The sequence below is a fragment of the Mustela putorius genome, unplaced genomic scaffold (assembly GCF_011764305.1).
Source record: "Mustela putorius furo isolate JIRA1106 unplaced genomic scaffold, ASM1176430v1.1 tig00000281_pilon_pilon_pilon, whole genome shotgun sequence".
Classification (NCBI taxonomy): Eukaryota; Metazoa; Chordata; class Mammalia; order Carnivora; family Mustelidae; genus Mustela; species Mustela putorius.
In genome coordinates, this window is record NW_025421343.1 from 24,699,425 (window position 1) to 24,719,810 (window position 20,386).

Consider the following 20,386-nt stretch of genomic DNA (forward strand, 5'->3'; position numbering starts at 1 on the left):
TTACAGAAGCCCAAAGAGAACACATTAAAGAGTGCTTGGCCACTGAGGTCAAGTGCAGCAGAGAGGTCAAGTCAGATAAAAGCAAAAAGGTGTCCAATAGCATTGGTCTTTGGTGACTTGGGGAAATGAGTTTCAGTGAAGTTGTGGGAAGAGGCAGACTGGAAGCCAACCTCAGGATAAATGGGATGTGAAGATGAGCGACACAAGAAGTGTGTCTAGAAGCTCACCTGTGCTGGGAATGTGTAGGTTAGGGCAGTAATTAAGGAAGCAAAAGATCAAAAAAGATTGTTTTTAGGACGTAAAAATAATGTGAACATATTTAGATAATGAGGAGGGCAAGTGGACAGGGAGAGAAGGCGTGATGGTTGGCAAAGGATCCAAGGTGAGACAGAAAGTTGGGGCCGAGGTGGGGGTAGCCTTTGGTGGGAGGAGGGCACTTCTTTTGGAGTTAAAGGAGAAGATTGGTCCCTGTAGGTGTTTGGGACACAAAGGAGGGATTTCTCCATTTGTTTGCAAGGTTAGAAAAGGGTCTTTTGGAACCTCCGGGACACTCCTGGACGCTGTCAGAAAGGCCCAGGATCTTCATCTGTGTGGACAGTTCCCTTGATATGTATGATTTGGAATCCATCCCTTCCTCTCTCCCAAAGGAATGAGAGAATTTCTATGCTTACCTTTCCCGAGGCTGTTTTTTTCATTGTTCATTGAAGGGTTTCCAGAAGCCTCTGCCTCATTAAGTATGTGGTATGCAATGGATCATCAGAATAATTAACACCACCAGTTGCAAATAAGGTGATTGATGGATGCCACAAGATCACCAAAGTTTCCATTACTGTTAAGTGTGAAGTATAAATAAATCCAAATAACATTTCCAGTCTTCAGTAGGCCTCCCTTTCTGCTTCTGATTCATGATTGTCATACGAGGAAAAAGGGTTAGGAAGGTGACATATTCTAGCACATTGTATTTTAATATCTGTAGTTTCGTTGTATTACTAACTTTGAACAAAAGGGGTATGTTTTGCAGCTTGCAAAACATTTTTCTATTTACACTTTGGTCACTCACATGTTGGTAACAAATTAGTCCCCTGAAAGAATGGTAAGACTGAGGGGTTTTGGTCTTCTGTTGTTGTTGTTGTTATTCTGGAAAAAAAACACTCTATCCTCTGTATGGAGGGAAACTTCTGGTTTGATTGATTTTGTAAATAATTATGAGACAAAACCCAGATATGGAAGATTGCCCACACAAGCTCCTCTGTTGAGTAATATCTCACTTACTAAAAATCAAGGTTGACAGTTTAACGGGCTCATTATGGTGCAGAAATCCCCCGGGGCATTTTAGCCTCTTAAAATCTCTTTTGGATGTTCAGTTTGCCAAATAGCTCACTGCCTGTCATACCTACATTCTAGCCTGCTTGGGCTCTGCTGTTAGAAGGTGGCATAAGAAGTCAGGTGCTATCCAAAGTCAGAGCATCCACAGGCTTTCCTTGGAGAGGGGAAACATCAGCTCAGGTGAGAAGTATGAATTCAACAAGGCTCCCAGAACATCTGCCACCTTCCTGAGTCGCACAGGAAACAGCAGGTCGGTTCAACTTCCTAGCACCAAAGGGGGCAGCAGCACATCTGTAAAGTGGCCTGTACATCTTGTGATCATTTCTGTTTCCACTCTTGATTCCCCGCTGATAGTCTCAACGGCTCTGCGGTGCCCCCCAAATGTTGATACGCTCCAACAGATAACTATAGTGTGCGGAAGCTCAGTCTCAGGTTACCTGAAAGTCATTTCCACTGGCTCTAGACGAAGATAATGGTCTTCCTTAACCCTCACCCACTCGCCCCTCAGCATCGCCTGGCACAGAAGCCCTGGCCTTCGAAATTAAACCTAAACATCCTGAGATGGTTAGTCCGCCTTCCTCACAACAGGCTGCCCAGTCTTTTTTTTTTTTTTTTTTTAAGATTATTTATTTATTTATTTGATAGACAGAGATCACAAGTAGGCAGAGAGGCAGGCAGAGAGAGAGAGGAGGAAGCAGGCTCCCTGCTGAGCAGAGAGCCCGATGCGGGACTCGATCCCAGGACCCTGAGATCGTGACCTGAGCCGAAGGCAGCAGCTTAACCCACTGAGCCACCCAGGCGCCCAGGCTGCCCAGTCTTAAACAGCTCTTCCCACAAACCGGAGCCTGGACGCTGAGCAGAGAAAACCAAGATGGAGCAGCATCTTGATGGACCCTGGGGGCACCCGGTTGCAGCATGGTTTCCACCTGCTGCGTCTCCTTCTTCCTGCTGCTCAAGAACCCCAGTGAAAACCTGATGAGATGAGAGACCATAGGGACTGCAGCTCCTCTCCCCACACCCCTTCCTACCCCTCCCCCGCCCTCCACATACACATCAACTTTCCACTTGCAGTGACCTGCCCTTCAGGGTGACTTATCAGCTGTTTGGGGTTTGCCACTGAAAGAAAACAAATTGTGGAATGCACCGCTCTGCGTGCTAATGAAATGGCTGAGCCAGCTCAGGGGTTATGAGGCTTGCGAATTAGGAGAATAATGATCTTCAGTTTCTGACCTCCTGGCACGGCAGCAGTATTTATCAGGAGGCGCATGTGACTGGTTAAGACACAGAGCCGCAGCTTGAAGGAAACAGCTGCTCGAGGCATGCTCCAGCACTTGGCAGCCGGACAGGCAGGGTGCCGATGTGAGGAGGACGTCGGAACCGCCCCAGTAAGTAACTGGAGAACTTTTGAGAGACAGAGAGAGGGAGGGAAAGAGAGAGAGAGTGTGTGTGTGTTTTGCAAGGCACTGACAAATTTTAATTTGGATCTTGGTTTCCATTTGGCATTCAAGGAGGTATTTTATGTTATCTGTTGTTAATAGCCAGTTGCGTTTTTACTGATTTATTATTATTATTATTATTATTAGAATCTGTCATTTGCAGCAGTGTTTTATTCTAACTTTAAGGGTGAATAAGGTGTTTTGCTTGATTCCTACCTAGGAAGCTACGAGTTGATTTCCTGGTGTCTGGGATTTTTATGGTCTCTGGTGTTTAGGTTCAAAGCCAAGATTCAAGTTATGAAAAAGGGAGCTTACAATAAAGTGGATGGATGACTGGATTGGATTTGAATCGATTTCGCCATTGAAATTTGAAAAAAATAGTGCTTTGAGAAAGGTGTATGTCTCACTTGATCGGTCAGCTTGGGAAACGATCTCATTTAACGGTGTATAACAATCTGCAATATAGAAAACTAACATAATGATATGGAGATTTAGATAAGGAAGCTTTTTTTTTTTTTTTTTTTTTTTTTTGAGTTCAGGCATGCTTTCCAACTCACTGAAGATACATTTTGTAGCTCTTTTCGGGAACAAGCTAATTCAACCTCATTACTTTAAAGCTAATTTTTTTAGTCACCCCCTGGTCCTCCTGACTTTAGATAAGGGCAAGTTAGCGTTTTGATGATGCTCAGTGTCCCTCCTTGTCGATGACCTGGGTGATGAAAGTGCTGCCTGTGGCTGATTATCAGCTCTGGGGGCTTGAGAGCCGGCTTCCAAGTAACAGACCTGTTCTCTCTTTCTCGGGTTCATTCGGCTGATTGGAGCTTACTCTGGGGAGAGCAGCACAGCAGGCACCATGCTGGAATGGGGCTGTTGTTCAGGGACTTTCGTCTTTCTGTGGTCGTCACCAGCCAGAATGTTTAAGAAAGGAAAAGGGGAAAGGGAGAGGACAGAACCCGGAATCAGTGAGGCAAACCTCTGGAAGTGACAGGCCTCTGAATCAGAGCCCTGGGGGAGATAACCAAACAAGTTCCTTTTTCTGGAGTGCCCGGACATTAGGAAGAGAGGCAGGGGCAGGTTGTTTGGATTCGGTTCTTACCAAACAGTTGTTTTGCTTGAGACAAGCACAGGGTATTCAAAGTGAGTTTGTTTCCCCCAGATGACTGATGGATGGTCAGATAGGCTCAAGGGGTCCAGCTGTCTTGCCGTCTCTGCTCCCTGCAGGGAGGGAGCTCTGCTCTCCCCACACCCCCTCCACCCATGGGAGGCAGAGGATGGACTGAAAATGACCAGAGCACGCTGGGCCTGTGGCGGTTTCCCTTGGCGCAGCCGGTCTTGGGTACCACATCAGTCAAACATCTGGGACGAATGCACTTTCAGATGCCCATCTGTAAATGGGGCTAGTCTGGCACTGGGAAATTTCTCCCCTTCTTCTCCTTAAAATGTAGAAGAGTCTACAAGACCTGGAAAGTTCAACAAGCAAAAAATTCCTCTTTATGCCATTTATGTGAGGGCCTTGATTTAGCCCGTGGCCGTGTGGCTCAGTGACTGCCCTGTTGGCTCCCAGGGTTGCCCACTGGGCCACTTTTTAGGGGAGTTTGCTCATGGTTTAGTTTCGCTTTTACTGCAGGCATCGCGGAAAAGAACTATCAGGTGAAATTTTGTCTCCAGGATAATAGAGACACCCACGATAAAATGGGAGGGGGGTCTCATTGACAGGGTATCCTTTGAATTATTCAAGTGCTGATTTTTTCAAGGCCCACAGATGATTTTGAAAAACCCCATGCTACCTTGAATATTAACAGCCTAATGAATAATTATTTTACATGCCAAAAGAATGCCGATAGAGTCACAGACTTTTAGATTTGGATAGAAATTCTAGAATGTACCATCCATTTCAAAGTTGAGAAAATTATAACACATTTATCTGGGTCAAAGAGCTACTTTGTTGCAGAGCCAACAAAGAGGGCTCAAGGCTTCCGCCACTATTATTATTTTATGATTATAACATTAATCCTAATAATTATAACTTCCATTTACCGTGCACTTACTCTGCCAAATGATGTGCTAAGCAAGTGTATTCATTTTTATATAACCTTCACAATACATCTGTGTACTAGCTATCATCATTTCAGTTTTATAGACGGAGAACCTGAAGCCTCAGGGTCCCCTTCGGCTGCTGGGCAGTCCATGGTACAGACAGAAGCGGCTCCTGGATCTGACTCCAGAAACTGCACACATGAAAAAAAAAAAAAAAAGCATGGAACACATACACTGATCCCACACATTCACGCTTAAAAGCGTAATGCTTAATGAAGTGCTTAACTGAATGCAAACGAGACCATTTCAGTTGCACAGAACACACACACACCGCACACACCCCGCGGGAAGGCTCTTTCGGACGCTGCTCCCGGGCAGGAAGGGCGAGGTTTCCCCTTGTGACCGTCCAGGCCTGAGCTGTTCAGATCACTGACCTGCAGCTTGTTTTTCTCACTGCGAGTAGTTCAGGGATGGCTCTCCCATTGGGAAGAACGGCAAGTTGGAGCTTTCCCGTTAGGCTGGAGCACTCCATGGTCCCTGCCCTTTCTGGCCTTTTCCTCAGCTTTTCCTGTCACTCCTTTCCTTTGGAGGACAGCTGCTCCACCCCTGCCGCACCCCAATAGCTGGCTTTGTGGTGATAACACTGTTTGCAGACCTGTTCGCTGTTATTCCACCTGGAAGGCTGGTTGTCCCAGCAGGTGGGTGTTCCTCATGCATAGAAACAATGTAGTCCTTCCGTCTGTTTGCTCCTGCGGTTCTGTTTGCTCCTGTGGTTCTGTTTGCTCCTGTGGTTTTGAGCCTGACAGGGGAGGTTGGAGGCTGGGGGGAGTGAGGTGCGGGAGGAGAGGCCTGCTTTTCCCTGTCCAAGGAAATGCTGTGGGCTCTGGCCCTGGCCCCAGGTACACTCTTCCCCCTGCACCTGTCGCGTAGCTAAAGACTGATGGTTCTTCACTTGTGGGCCAGGAACCTGAAGCTTCTCTGGGTCATCGGCCAGACAGAGACCAAGTCCTTAAAGAAACATAGTTCTTGGGTCACCTGAGTGGCTCACTTGCTTAAGAGTCTGCCTTCGGTTCAGGTCATGATCCCAGGGTCTTGGGATCGAGCCTCGCATGGGGCTCCTTGTTCAGCAGGGAACCTGCTTCTCCCTCTGCCTACTGCTCCCCCTGCTTGTGCTCTTTCTCTCTGTCAAGTAAATGAATAAAATCTGAAAGAAAGAAAGAAAGAAAGCCATAGTTCTTGAACCCTTCTAAAAATTTAATTTGGTTCCTCCCTGTCGTTAAATGTCCAAATTAGGGCTGGTAATGAGAAAGAGGACTGAGTGATACATAGACAGCAGAAGGGTCCTGTGCTTAATCAGGAAGAAAATTAAGTCTGGAGACCAGTCATGGATGTCTTTGAGAAAGTTTGCATTTTTTTTTCAAGGCTGTTACATGGCAAGATTACGCATTCTGAAGGTCAAGCTATTTACAGCAAGAAAGGGGAATTTTTAATCAACTTATCACCTGCCGATGCTTCTAAATCAGCTCCAGAGAAGTGACCCAAACAGTCTGCTAAACCAGAACCACTAGGAAATTACCTCCAGTTCTTGCTGGGAATGGCTTATTTCCATGGCAGTGGGAACAGTCCCGTGTGATAAACAGAGACACATGAGACAGATTCAAAATCACTGCAGAGTTTGTAAGTTATACTCCAGATCCAGTTTAAAGCAAAATAAAAAAGTGTTTGGTTATCTTCTTGGGAGCTTTTAGGATGAGGAAACAAAATTTGTGATACCGTGTTGGTCGGCTTTGTGTCTTTGTTTTTTTTCCAGATGGTGTGTTCCAAAGACCCTGTTAGCAGAGTTCCCTCCCCTGGGCCCCACTTCCCCTTTGTACTGATGGTGCATTTACAGTCGCTAGAGCTGTTCCCCTACTTGCAAGTCCCCTTCCCTTCTTCCCTTCCTCTGATGGATTTGAAAGTCTGGAGTTTTGTTTGTTTGTTTTCGTCGTTGTAAATGATCACAGTAGCATCTCTGAGTCTGTGTAGGTTTGCTGTGTTTGATCTTGAGTCCATTTGGAGTATCTAGAAGACCAACTCCTGCATTTCTACTGGAATGTTCTGGGGTAAGGCACTTGCTTGCATTTTGCTACAATCCTGTGAGAGAGGGAGGGCATCATCACCACGGTTCGCCGTGAGGAAGCTGAGAATGAGGCCAAGTGAGTGTGACAGGGAATCAGTCCCTGGCAGAGGTCCACAAAATCCTGTGTCCTCTGACTCTGAATAGTACTAGCTAGAGAATTGTCCTCTGTGATCAAAAGTGCCATAATTTGTATTATTTCTGGTGGGCAAAGGGTAAAGGGGAGACTGGTTCAGAATGCACCGTCTTGTGCACGTCAGTGAGTGTATCTGTGCAGTATTTCTAAACGAACTTAGTGGTTGTTTTCCTCCTCTGCACACACAGTATGATTAAGTTGGGGTCCTACTAACTAGGGCATGATATAATATTCAACTTCTATAAGGGATCTGGGGTTTTTTGTTTATGTGTTCGTTTTAGGTACAAAAAAATGTAGCCTGTTGTTCAGCATGCCACTCCCATTATCCCACAAAACCGTCAGCAGCCTTGGAATCCTCCTGGTTATAATACCTGGACTCCCATGGGAAATGTATAAATCTGACTACTAGGAACAGGGTCCACTGGGACTATTTGCCTCCACAAAGTTACCTCAAGAGCCCTAGCTTGGTAGGATAATTGAGCATCTCCACTACTAGTCCGTTTTCTGTTATGGTCACCCAGTTCATTGTATAACAATGTTATCTGTGTGTTGGCGAGGTCATAAAAATGACAGCACCCAATGCCTGATGATTTTACAATGTAGCTGCACATTTTAATGGCTGTGACTTACAGGTGGGGGTGGGGGAAAGCAAGGGAACCGCCCTCTGACAGTAATAGCCATTACAGTCTTTCTTTCTAAAGCTGTCCCCTCCTTTGTTTTTTTTTAGTATGAATGTGAAAGGTAGCCTTCTTTGAATTAAAAAAATCCTGAAAAACATTTAATTCAAGAATTGACTCAAAGAATGTTTTTCTTAGTAACTACTGTAATAATCAGAACTTTCTGAACCTCTCAAGAGGACAAAAGGGGAAAGAACATTTTTTTAAAAGCGGGAAAGAAAGAAAATGAAATGGTAGATTCAAGGGTAGGTTCAAGGGTTGGTGTCCTGGGGGCCCCTGGGTGGCTCAGTTGGTTAAGTGTCCAACTTTTGGTTTCAGCTTGGGTCATGATCTTGGGGTCATGGGATGAAGCCCCATGGGGGGCTCTGTGCTCAGTGCAGAGTCTGCTTGGGATCTTCTCTCCTTTCCCTCTGCTCTCTCTCTCTCTGTCTCTCAAATAAATAAGTAAAATCTTAAAACAAAAAACAGAACAATGGGGCACCCGGGTGGCTCAGTGGGTTAAAGCCTCTGCCTTCAGCTCAGGTCATGATCTCAGGGTCATGGGATCGAGCCTGGCGTCGGGCTCTCTGCTCAGCGGGGAGACTGCTTCCCCTCTCTTTCTGCCTGCCTCTCCGCCTGCTTGTGATCTCTGTCAAATAAATAAATATAATCTTTAAAAAAAAAAAAAAAAAGCCCAGAACAAACAAACCCTTAGTGTCCTGGATTTCAGTGTGTAGAGTAGGAAGTAATATAAACCTGATATCCCTCTTGTAATTGGAGAATTCAAGTCATTATACAAATGATTCATGTAACTGCAGGTACCCCATCATCTTGGAAGTTTCCATGGGATCAAATTGGTCATTTTATTTTTTGAAGGCTCATCTATTCCAACTGCTGTCCTATCTTTACGCTTAATTTAGTGCTGCTTTAAAAGGACGTGTCCCTACCCCACAAAATATTCCAAGACCCGTGCCGAGATCATTGTGTCCTTGATTTGTTTTTGTGTTGTAAGTGTTTATAAGAGAATGTGTTCTGGGTACGGCCTTTGATAGAGAACTAGTGATGGGGAAAATAACATGGAAAAAGGTTCGTCGTTAATTCCAGAACTTCACTTTAGTTACTACCTTGCTGCTGCCTCATTGTTTCAAAAATCACAGCCAAGGTCTTTGTACTGTGGTTGCGACCTTAGCAACTGATGAAAGGGCCAGAAGGAAGTCAAGGGGCTGGAGAAGAATTCAAGCAAAGAGGATATCAATCTGTCATGGAATCAGAGGAGCGAGCAAGCAAGCAAGCAAGTAGGGGGGAGGGAGGGAGACAGAGAGAGAAAGAAAGAAAGAAAGAAAGAGGAAGGGAGGGAGGAAGGAAGGAGAGAAAGGAAAGAGAGGGAGAAAGAAGGAAAAAAAGGCTGTTTAGCTAATCATCTGTTTTGTTTTGAGAGATTAGTAATTTTCCTTTCAACTAACAATTCAAAATGAGCTGAACCAATTTTCCTTGGAGACTTGTATATGAGTTCACTTGAGGAAGGTACCACCTGGGGGTCTGTTCCTTTTTAGGAATTGACACACTGGTTTGACAGAACTTTCTGGGTGTGGAGTCAAGGAGCTAGGAAGGACAAACAGCCTTCCCCAGCCATACTCTATCAACTTGCCCGTGACTATCAAGGAGTAATGTTCTCAAATCTCAAGTTAATATAGAATCCTGAAGCTCAAAAACGATTCAAGAATTTAAAACCATTTTAAAATAGAAGAACTGAGTATAGTTTCCATACTTGGCTCTGGAAAAATCATACCCTGGCTTCAATTTGACTGAACTTAGGATTCTGCTTTCCTTTCGGTTCTGCTTTTCAAAAGTAGAAAGTATTTCATGTATGCGTGGAATGCCTGCCACTCAAAATCATATGAGTTGACAGGATGTTTTGCAGATCCTTGTTTGTTTATGGCAAGGACAGTGCTCCGTCTAAATTTCTCTGTTGTCTCTCTCTCCTGGCTCACTCAGGTTCTAAGATGAATCCATCTCTCTTTTCCTTCTGTAGTTAGCATCTAAACAGAATCTGCGGCTGGGAGAGGAAAGAAACGGGTATTTCTTTTCACAACTCCCAGAGGTAAACTTCATCACTGATGCTCTTTATGGAAGAGAAAACTAAATTTCAGAGAGGTCAAGTATCCTCCATAAGGTCAAAGCCAGCGAGTAGCAAAGCCAGGATTCTGGTCCTAGTTTGCCCGTAAACAAAGTACATACTTTTTCTATTGAGCTTCACATGTCTCTCACTATATTTATGTTAAAAACTGCTGCTCACTGTGGAAAGGGTAGCCTTTCTGTGGAGTCTGGATTTTGCTGGCTTACACACAACCAACATTATGTCATGCTCAATACATAGCCGTTTCCATTAGAGGGATGCTGCTAAATGACAAAAAAAAACTTCCTAGGGCTCTGGATTCATGAGTACGTCCTGCAGTCGCCTCTTAGCCTCTACCCAGAATGCACTCATTCTGTTTCTGTTGTTGAGTTGTTCTTTCGACTCTGGTCCTCTGAACCTTGGGCTGGGTTCTCTTCCAGAGCCAAGCCTCTGGCTATGCTTGAAAATCACAACACTATCTCAGATGATGACAGGTATAAAAAAGATCATGACCGAAGGATCTGGATGATTAGCCAGCAATGACAGTTTGCTTTAAATTATATTTGGTTTTTATAAGAAGTGACATAATATTGGCATCAAACGAGGCAATCATACTCACTTAATAAATTGTGTCTTGGGGCCATGATTACAAATAGATAAAAGGACGAAGCAGACCTTGAAGCAGGACCAGTGGAACATATCTCATGCTATTTTAATTCTCTGGGGTTTTAGAAGAAATATTTCCTTCACCCTCTCTTGGAAGCTGCAGGAACTTTGGTTGACTTAAGTCAGTCATGGTGGTTTTATTGTGTAAGATTTGAGGTTTTATCTTTCTGACTATAAGGATGACTGAGAAATGTGTATGCCTTAAACTCTGCAACTATGTGGAATATTCTCTCCTATTAGAGAGGCCAGTATGTTTGGAAAACTGTTTTGAGTTTTAATCCTCAATAACGGAAATTTTAGTCAACCGAAAGTTATCAAAACATCAGTAAGTATGGCCTAGTTTATGAGACTTCTTATGTAGAAGCCAGAGCTTACATTTACATAACAAAAGTAAGAAAGGAGAAAAGACCCCAAATATATTTTCATACAATTCATTTGGCAAGTGTTTTTAAACATATACATTGTGTTGCTTGTTACACACATGAATAATGGCACAGACTTTACCTTACAGGATATTACCACCTAGTTAAGCATATAAATATTTTTAAAAACTGTTATGACAATCATGACACACAAATACTTGGTCTTTAAAAGGGACTTGTGTAGAGTCTTATGGAAGGAAGTTGGCAAAAGGGAGATGTCTATATATCTGGCTGAGTCAAAGAAGTTTCCCTTGGACTGGTGACATTTGAACTAGGTATAAAAGGATAAGTAATCACTATTCAAGGAGAAAAAACTATATTTTGAAAGTCTTCTTTCAGGGCACCTGGGTGGCTCAGTCTTTAAGCATCTGTCTTCGGCTCAGGTCATGAACTCAGGAGCTTGGGATCAAACCCTGCATCGGGCTCCTTGCGAAGTGGAGAGCCTGCTTCTCCCTTTCCCACTCCCCCTGCTTGTATTTCCTCTTTCACTCTCTCTCTCTATCTCTGAGACAAATAAATAAATAAATAAAACCTTAAAAAAATAGAAAGTCTACTTTCCATGAAGAACATGTAATTTGATACAGTTGAACCAGAGGGTACATGTGAGAGGAGGAACTGGAGAAAAGGTCCAAAGATAAGGTGGTTCTGATGGCTAAGGGTAGTGTGTACCCTTTTGAAGCATTTAGATTTTTTAATTTAATTTAATTTATTTATTTGACAGACAGAGATCACAAGTAGGCAGAGAGGCAAGCAGAGAGAGAGATGGGGAAGCAGACTCCCTGCTGGGCAGACAGCCTGATGCCATACGGGGCTTGATCCCAGGACCCTGGGATCATGACCTGAGCTGAAGGCAGAGGCTTTAACCCACTAAGCCATCCAGGCGCCCAAAGCATTTAGATGTTTTTGAGGACCATTGAAAGTCTTTAAAAAGCTTTTTATTTATTTTTTTAAATTTTTAAAATTTTTTTGTAAACATAACGTATTATTAGTCCCAGGGGTTCAGGTCTGTGAATCGCCAGGTTTACACACTTCACAGCACTCACCATAGCACATACCCTCCAAAAAGTTTTTTATTATAGAAAATTCCCAACGTATACAAAAGTAGACAGAATAATATAATGAACCCCCATGATATTCATTACCTGAATAACAATTTTTAATGGCCAGTCTTGTCATTTCTATCCCCACAGATGTTCTCTTTTTTTTTTTTTTTAAGAATGTGTATTCTGGTTTTTTTTTGTTTTTTGTTTTTTGTTTTTTAAAGATTTTATTTATTTACTTGAGAGAGAGACAGTGAGAGAGAGCATTAACGAGGAGAAGGTCAGAGAGAGAAGCAGACTCCCCATGGAGCTGGGAGCCTGATGCGGGACTCGATCCCGGGACTCCAGGATCATGACCTGAGCCGAAAGCAGTCGTCCAACCAACTGAGCCACCCAGGCGTCCCACAGATGTTCTCTTGTTTCCATATTAGTTTTGACACAAATCTCAGTCATTTAATCATTTCACTTGTAACTATTTTGGTGTGTATTTCTAAAAGATAAGTTATCTTTTGAAAAACCCATGAGGTCATTAATACATCTCAAATAATTAATAACTTATAAGTTTTGTTATAGCTTGCCAAAGAAGTGATATGAATATATTTGTAATCTGGAAAAAACTCTGGAGGCAATGAGGGGAATAAGTCGAAAAAATATTCCAAAAATATTTTTGGAAAAAAGTACCAAACCAATAGAAGACTCCAGAGATGGGTTTGAACCAAGCCAATAGTGATGGAGAAGGTGGAAGAGTATTTTTTTTTTTTCAGAGTACTTAAAAAGTAAACTGGTAATTCTGGAGATCAATTAGATATGAGGGTAAAGGGGGGTAAGAAGGAAAATTTGGATTACCAGCATATGAATACACCAATAACTAATATAGTGTAGGGAGTCCTTGAAAAGCAATTCAGCCTGGTTTTTCATTAGTAAGAGATGTGTGGATACAAATCCAAAAAAATATCTTCCTCAAACAAAACTTTCAGACTTGGAACATTTGAAGTAATTTTGAGTGTCCCATTTTAAGAAAGTCATTAACAAAAGTTAGGAAACAGCCAGAATAACATCTAAAATGTTGAAGGGGATAGAGGAGCCACTTGGACAGACTGGTAACTGAGATCACTTTAGTTTACAGCTGATAATAGTTACAAAATCATAAAGGCTAATGAACATGACTTATTCATCAAATCCCCAAACACTAAAGTTTTGAAAGATGTGAATTTAAAATAATGGAAGGAGGAGCGCCTGGGTGGCTCAGTGGGTTAAGCCTCTGCCTTCCGCTCAGGTCATGATCTCAGGGTCCTGGGATCGAGCCCCACATGGGGCTCTCTGCTCAGCAGGGAGCTTGCTTTCCCCCCTCTCTCTCTGCCTGCCTCTCTGCCTACTTGTGATCTCTGTCTGTCAGATGAATAAATAAAATCTTTAAAAAATAAAAAATAAAATAAAATAATGGGAGGAATTTTTTCACACTTTTGTGTGAAAATGTTCAAACAAACAAAAAAACTTGAAAGAATTATATAGTGAATATCCATGTGCCACCAATTCAATTTTATCATTAACAATTTACTACGTTTGCTTTTTCACATCTACCCACTTATCCGTTCTTCTATCCATCCATTGGTTCATCCTTTTTTTTCCCCCCCAAAATAAGTTGCAGACAGCAGTGCACTTCATTTCAAAATACTTCTTCAGTCATATTTTTAACTGGAGTTCAATATTTGTTTGTGCAAAATTTGTATTTTACACAAGGGAGATGAACTTTATACATTTATTTTGCCAAAAGGAAAGGCTACAATTCAAGAAGGATGAACACAATTCATGGCTGGCTCTTACTGGGTTATTTATGAAAATGAGAAGCTGTTTGAGAACTTCTTGATTCTCAAAAGTTGTTGCCATATGGAGCAACCATACCCGTCCACAAAACAGCCTTTGAGGCAATGTCCGTTATTGACTTGGCAAACCTAAAGCTTCTCAGTTCCTACTGAGAAGGGATATCCACCTAGTGGATAGAGACCAAAGGTGCTGCTAAACATCCCTCAGAACCAAGGACAGACCTCTGAATGTGAAGAAACTGACACCCAGAAACATAAACTCTTTGCCAGGAAACGACTGAGCAGGTATGACAACAAATCACCTCCAACCGTTTCATGCTGAGCATCTCATCCCTCCCTACCTATAATGACTCCGCCGAAGAACAGGATAACAGAGTGAATGGTTTATAAGGAGAAACTGTAGGAGAGGCAACGCATTCCATACAGAGTCATCCTGGGATGACTCTAGAAGAGCCGGTATGTGTGCAAGAGGAAAGAAGGTAAACTATCCACACAAAAGAGAACTCTTTATTCACATATTGAGAAAAAAAAATGTCCATGTTCATAAATTTTCTGACAGTCTCCTGAAAGATTAAATGCAGCTTATGATAAATGGCAAAAACAAAATAAAACTGAAAATGATTAGCACAGGAATAAAACAAGGGCCAAAATATGTCAGTTAGAGTGATATAACAAGCTTAGACGTAGGAAGCTTTGAAATGTTGTAAATGAAGTCAAATTCTGACATGTTAAAACCCACTGATTGGCTCAAGGATTAAAAATCAAGCAGAGAGCATGTCTAGAAGATGCATTTTTCTCAAAGGCTTCTTGCTGATGAAGATATCTAGGATTCATTTGAAGACTGAAAAATTCAAATAGCCACCCTTTGCTTACACAAAAAAAAAGACATTCTGATACTAGAAAGAAATGTAGGTGTTTGATTGACTTTTTCAGTTTCCATTTTGATGTTAAGACATCAGTCTGTTTCAGTGGTTTTCCCCAGAGTTGGGTGTGTGTGTGTGTGTGTGTGTGTGTGTGCACGCGTGTGCATGCGTGCACGCAATTTTATCCTCCAGGGATATTTGACAACCTATGAAGTCAGTTCTGGCTGTTCCTACTGGGGTTGGAGATGGAGTCCCACCAGGATCTAGTGGATAGAGACCAAAGGTGCTGCTAAACATCCCTCAGAACCAAGGACAGACCTCCACAACTAAGAATTACCCAGTTGAAGTACCTATAGTACTGAGGTTGAGAAATTCTGATCAATATGTGTTGGTTACAAATCTTACTCTCATGTGCCTTGAAAACACTAGGTGATTTACACATGCCATCTCATCTCATGAGTGCTATTGAAGAGTGGTAACTAATGATGATCCAATACCCTTAATGAAATACTATTGCATGGGCACCAGGGCAAAAAACGAGACAGAAAATGACCAGTCTTTCAGAATAAGGTCCACAGAAAGCCAAACTGAGTGGTTTACAATGTAAGTAGACAACACTTTGTTATCTAAGAGGATCACATGTTGGCAGGCAAGAATCGAGATACTTGATGACTAGAAAAATATTCAAGAGAATTAGCTCCATACTATTTAACGGGCAGGAAAAGTGATCTTTAGATCCTAAGTCATAGGACAGTTCATCCTGGGACTTCTCCCTCTGGGACTTGGGGAGCTTGTTTCTCTGTTTGCTTCTTTCCTCTTCAAAAATCTCAGGAAGGGGAACTGGGACTATTGGAAGCAGGTAGATTAGATAAACTGCTACCAACCTGATGATTATGTCTCTCATTTATGTTCTTTTTTTTTTTTTTTTTAAGATTTTATGTATTTATTTGACAGGCAGAGATCGTAAGTAGGCAGAGAGACAGGCAGAGAGTGAGGGAGAAGCAGGCTCCCCGCTAAACAGAGAGCCCCATGCAGGGCTCGATCCCAGGACCCTGGGATCATGACCTGAGCTTTAGCCCACTGAGCCACCCAGGTGCCCGTCTCATTTATGTTCTTCTCCTTCCCCCTACTAATTCTACATACTCTATCTGTGTTGGCAACCATGTTCTCCTTTCTTCATCCATGTTACAACAGGGGCTCGTCCCCTTGGTTACTCCTTCCTCCTTCTGAGTCGTTTACTTCTTTCTCTCTACAAGATCATCACCATCCAGGTACAGGAATGTTTCGGCATCTCTCGTCTTATAAAAATATCCCTTGATCCCCACATCCTCTGCCAATTTCTCTTCAATTCTAGATAAAGTCATTAAACTCCTATTCTACACATGCTGTCTTTGTTTCTTTATCTCCCATTTACTCTTCCGCTCACACCAACCAGTCTTCTGCCCACAGCTCCATTAAAGCTGCTTTTGTCAAAATTGCCCGTGACCTCCATGTAGCGAAAATGCATAAAGCAGCTGGCTTCCCATCTTCTCTTGTTTGACCTCCCTCAGTAGCATTCAGCGCATGGTTTCAGCTTCCACAAGCATGTTCTTCTCTTGGCCTCATGGCACAACATGCTTTACATTTTCCTTCTGTCTCTCTGGGAGCTCCTTCCAACACTCTGCTGCTTTACCTCCTTTCTCTGACCTCTAGATGTTGGAGTCCCCGAGGTGCAAGGGTGAGCTCTCTTTCTCCTTCTGCTTTCTTCCCGAGCGATTCAAATCCTTTCTGTAGCTTTAGATGTTGTTTACATGGGGATAATTCCCAAAATTAAATTCCATCTCTGATCTTGCCACATTTGGATGAATTCATTGCATCTTGAGACCTGCGTCTGGGACTTCACAGGCAACTCAACCTTAGCGCCTCTGAAGCCCAACACTAGAATTCTCCCAGTGTGCCTCCCCCTCTGTCCTGTCCATCTTTCCCAACTCAGTAGTGAGATTGTAATCCTGACAGTTCTTCAGGCCTTTCGTTCTCTCACATCTCTCACTAAATATTCTCCAAGTTCCAACACTTCAAAGAGACCTTTCCTTGCTACTCACCTAGAATAATCCCTCTTTGTCACCCTCTTTCTTCACTTCCTGTGTGGGTTTTCATTCATCGCTCTTATAAAGGCTTGTAATTGTGTATCAGCTTGTGTACTTGTCTGATGTTGGTTTCCCTCTAAACTGTACATTCCCTTTGGCAGGGGTCTGGTCTCTTTTGTTCACTGCTGGGTACCCAGGCCCTGTCATAATGTCTGGAAGGTAGAGGTATTGTGTTCGATAAACACAATATTGTGTTTAGTCAATAAAGGACAGTTTAGATACCACCTAAAACCAACACTTTTTTTCCTGGTGAGATAAGAATCAGATCCTTTTGCTGTTTGAATCATACTCATAAGAAGATGAAAAGATAATAGTTATACATCATTCAAAAAAGAGAAAATGGATCCCTGGGTGGCTCAGTTGGTTAAGCATCCAACTCTTGATTTCAGCTCAGGTCATGATCTCAGGGTCGTGGGATTGAGCACCACACTGCGCTCCATACTGGGCATAGAGCCTATTTAAGATTCTGTCTCTCCCTCTGCCCCTCCCCTCCCAAAAATAGTAAAAATGGGGTTCCTGGGTGGTTCAGTCATTAAGCATCTGCCTTCAGCTCAGGTCATGATCCCAGAGTCCTGGGATCAAGCCCTGAGTTGGGCTCCCTGCTCCACAGGAAATCCTGCTTCTCTCTCTCCCACTCCCCCTGCTTGTATTCCCCCTCTGTGTGTGTGTGTGTGTGTGTGTGTGATATAAATGAATTTCTTAAGGAAAAAAAAGGAAAAAAAATTAATCTTTAATATGCTTGTTCACTGATGAATTGGTTGAATAGATAATTGAAAATTTACTTAATTTCTTTGTGTTCCTATTCATTTGTAACATAGAAATAATATTATCAACTCTCTTTTTCAGAATTGTTTTGTAGGGTGAAATTAGATCCGTGTGCTATAATGTCTTTTGAATAAAGACTTTAGATAGGCACAAAGCCCCATTCAAGATGGTGCAGAGATTACATGTATTATCAATTTCCTTAGGCTGAGAACTGCATTGCACTAATGTCTGAACTCTTGTGGTTTGTGGGTCAACAAAATGTCACCAGTCTTCTTTATTAAAAGCCCTATTTGAAAGGACACCATTTGACGGTGTTTTTATGAAGTGGTTGGATTTAAATCATTGTCCATGTACCTTGGAGTCTTCCTCTTAGCTGCTGTGCCCTGTGGGAATTGCCATCGAAGCTGGTGGACCACACAGCAGTGTCAACCCCACCTCACCTGATGGCATCTGGCCAAGGTGCTGAACGAAGTGGCAAAAAAAGCAATTTCACTGGGAGGAGTGGGGTAGTATCTCTAGACCTTGACAGTGCCATAGATATCTCAGAAGAGTTGGGGGGGTGGAGGGAAGCTCACATTGTTTTTAAGTTGGATGTTCAGTCTAAGGTTGCACATAGAATCTTGGGAGGGGAAAACATTTCAGTATCTCAATTTCTTTTTTAAAGATTTTATTTATTTATTTGACAGAAATCACAAGTAGGCAGAGAGAGAAGGGGAAGCAGGCTCCCTGCTGAGTAGAAAACCTGATGCAGGGCTCGATCCCAGGACCCTGAGATCATGACCTGAGCCGAAGGCTTAACCCACTGAGCCACCCAGGAGCCCCACCAGTATCTCAAATTTTTGTGACTAAAATGCTGTTGGTAGTAGTCAGGGAATAATTTTGCTTTTCCTTTCCTTTTACATTGGGCAAGTCCATTTGTTTTAGTATATTTAAAAACTGACATTAGGTGGTAGAACTTCAAGAAATTTGAGGTTTACTTTGTCTTCTTCTGATATCTTCTGAGGCAATCAGTCTTTGTGGGTTTAAATAGTGGTTCCTAAACTATTGTTGATGACAGACCATTTTGAGACTGTGAAGAAGGCTATGGACCCTCTCCCTGAACGAAGGTCAGTGGGGAGGCACCTGGGTAGCTCAGTCAGGTAAGTGTCTGATTTCAGCTCAGGGCATGATCCTAGGACCCTGGGATCGAGCCCTGCATTGGTCTCCCCGCCTAGTGGGGAACCTGCTTCTCCCTCTCCTGTTCCCCCTGCCTGAGTGCTGTTTCTCTCTGTCAAATAAATCTTAAATAAATTTTAAATAAATCATAAAAAAAAAAAAGAGGAAGCTCATGGGCACAAACACATATAATTCCATATATGGTGTTGGGGGGGGGTCTTATAAATCTCTGATTCTTGGTTAAGAGTCTTGCTGTGGACTGAATTGTGTCCCTCCCCAAATTCATAAGTCACAGTTCTTTTTTTTTTTTTTTTAAAGATTTTTATTTATTTGACAGACAGTGATCACAGGTAGGCAGAGAGGCAGGCAGAGAGAGGGGAAGGGAAGCAGGCTTTCAGCTGGGCAGAGAGCCCGAAGTGGGGCTTGATCCCAGGACCTTGGGATCATGACCTGAGCTGAAGGCAGAGGCTTTAACCCACTGAGCCACCCAGGCGCCCCCATAAGTCATAGTTCTAACTCTGCATGTAACCGAATTGAGAAATAGGGCCTATACAGAGGTAATTAAGGTTACATGAGGTCATAACTGTAAGACCCTCATCGGAGAGGACTGGACACCAGAGCTGTCTCTCTCTCTCCACCATGTGAGGACAGAGCAAGAAGAGTGCAAGCCAGAAAGAGTCTCACGAGGACCGAAATTGGCCAGCACCTTGATCTTGGGCTTCCTAGCTTCTAGAACTCTAAGAAATTTCTGTTGTTTATGCCATCCAGTTTGTGATATCTTATTTTAGTGACTGGTGCAGACTAATATCAGTCTACTCTAGAAACTGCTGTGTCTTGTAAACTAGTTGTGCTTTGAAGGAGTAGGTATTGAGAAGGGGGACTCCCTAGGGAGCAACTTTTCTGCATGTGGAAGAACCAACTTGGCAGGAGGGGGAGGGCATGGTGGTTGTGTATGGGACCTGGGAGATCAGGGAAAGGACCAGCTGCCAGCACTATGCCTGGCTCTCCCTTTCTGTCCCTGGCTTCATGAGTCCACACTCACAGAGCAAAGTATGAAGGTCATGCTGAAGGCTGATGTGTTCTCAAGTTGGGTGTAGACTTCTTTCTAGGTTCTCCTTCATTTCACTGACAAGATTGTCCCTCTGAACCAAGGACCTCCTTGAATTTCTTTCAAGCATTTAATAAGAGGCAGGTCTCTCTCCAATTAAGATTAGAGCTACCTGAGGTGCCTGGGTGGCTCAGTGGGTTAAAGCCTCTGCCTTCAGCTCAGGTCATGATCCCAGGATCCTAGGATCAAACCCCACTTCGGGCTCTCTGCTCAGCGGGGAGCCTGCTTCCCCCTCTCTCTCTGCCTGCCTCTCTGCCTACTTGTGATCTCTGTCAAATAAATAGACAAAATCTTAAAAAAAAAAAAAAAAAAAGGTTAGAGCTACCCAACCCAGAGACAAACCTCTGAGAACGTGGGAAGCATTTGCTGCTTAAAAATCCAGCCTTATCCCTCTTAAAAAGGCTGCCACTATCTGATGTGGGTAGAATTTGAGGGTGACGACAATAGGAACTGTAAACTATAGACTATTTGCTTCCAACCTGGGAAAGGAAGGGCAGAGTCTCAAAGCCTGGTGATGCCGTAGGAGTGAGTTTAGACTCGGGGAGGGGAATGTGTGCAGGTCTTTTCTGGAAGACTTTAAACAAGAAGTCAAAGT

General features: G+C 43.1%; 1 protein-coding gene across 5 annotated transcripts in view; it reads left to right on the top strand.

Moving 5' to 3' along the window:
- Window positions 1-20,386, top strand: part of RASGRP3 (RAS guanyl releasing protein 3) — a 107,509-nt gene that overhangs the window by 27,056 nt on the left and 60,067 nt on the right. The window contains exon 1 of one of the 5 annotated variants that reach the window (XM_004765464.3): window positions 2,414-2,711. The exons of 3 other annotated variants lie outside the window; for them this stretch is intronic. The gene's annotated coding sequence lies outside the window, so the exon portion shown is untranslated. Of the gene's footprint in view, window positions 1-2,413; window positions 2,712-6,212; window positions 6,902-20,386 lie in introns of those variants that run through there. One more of the 5 variants, XM_004765466.3, reaches the window with a different exon arrangement.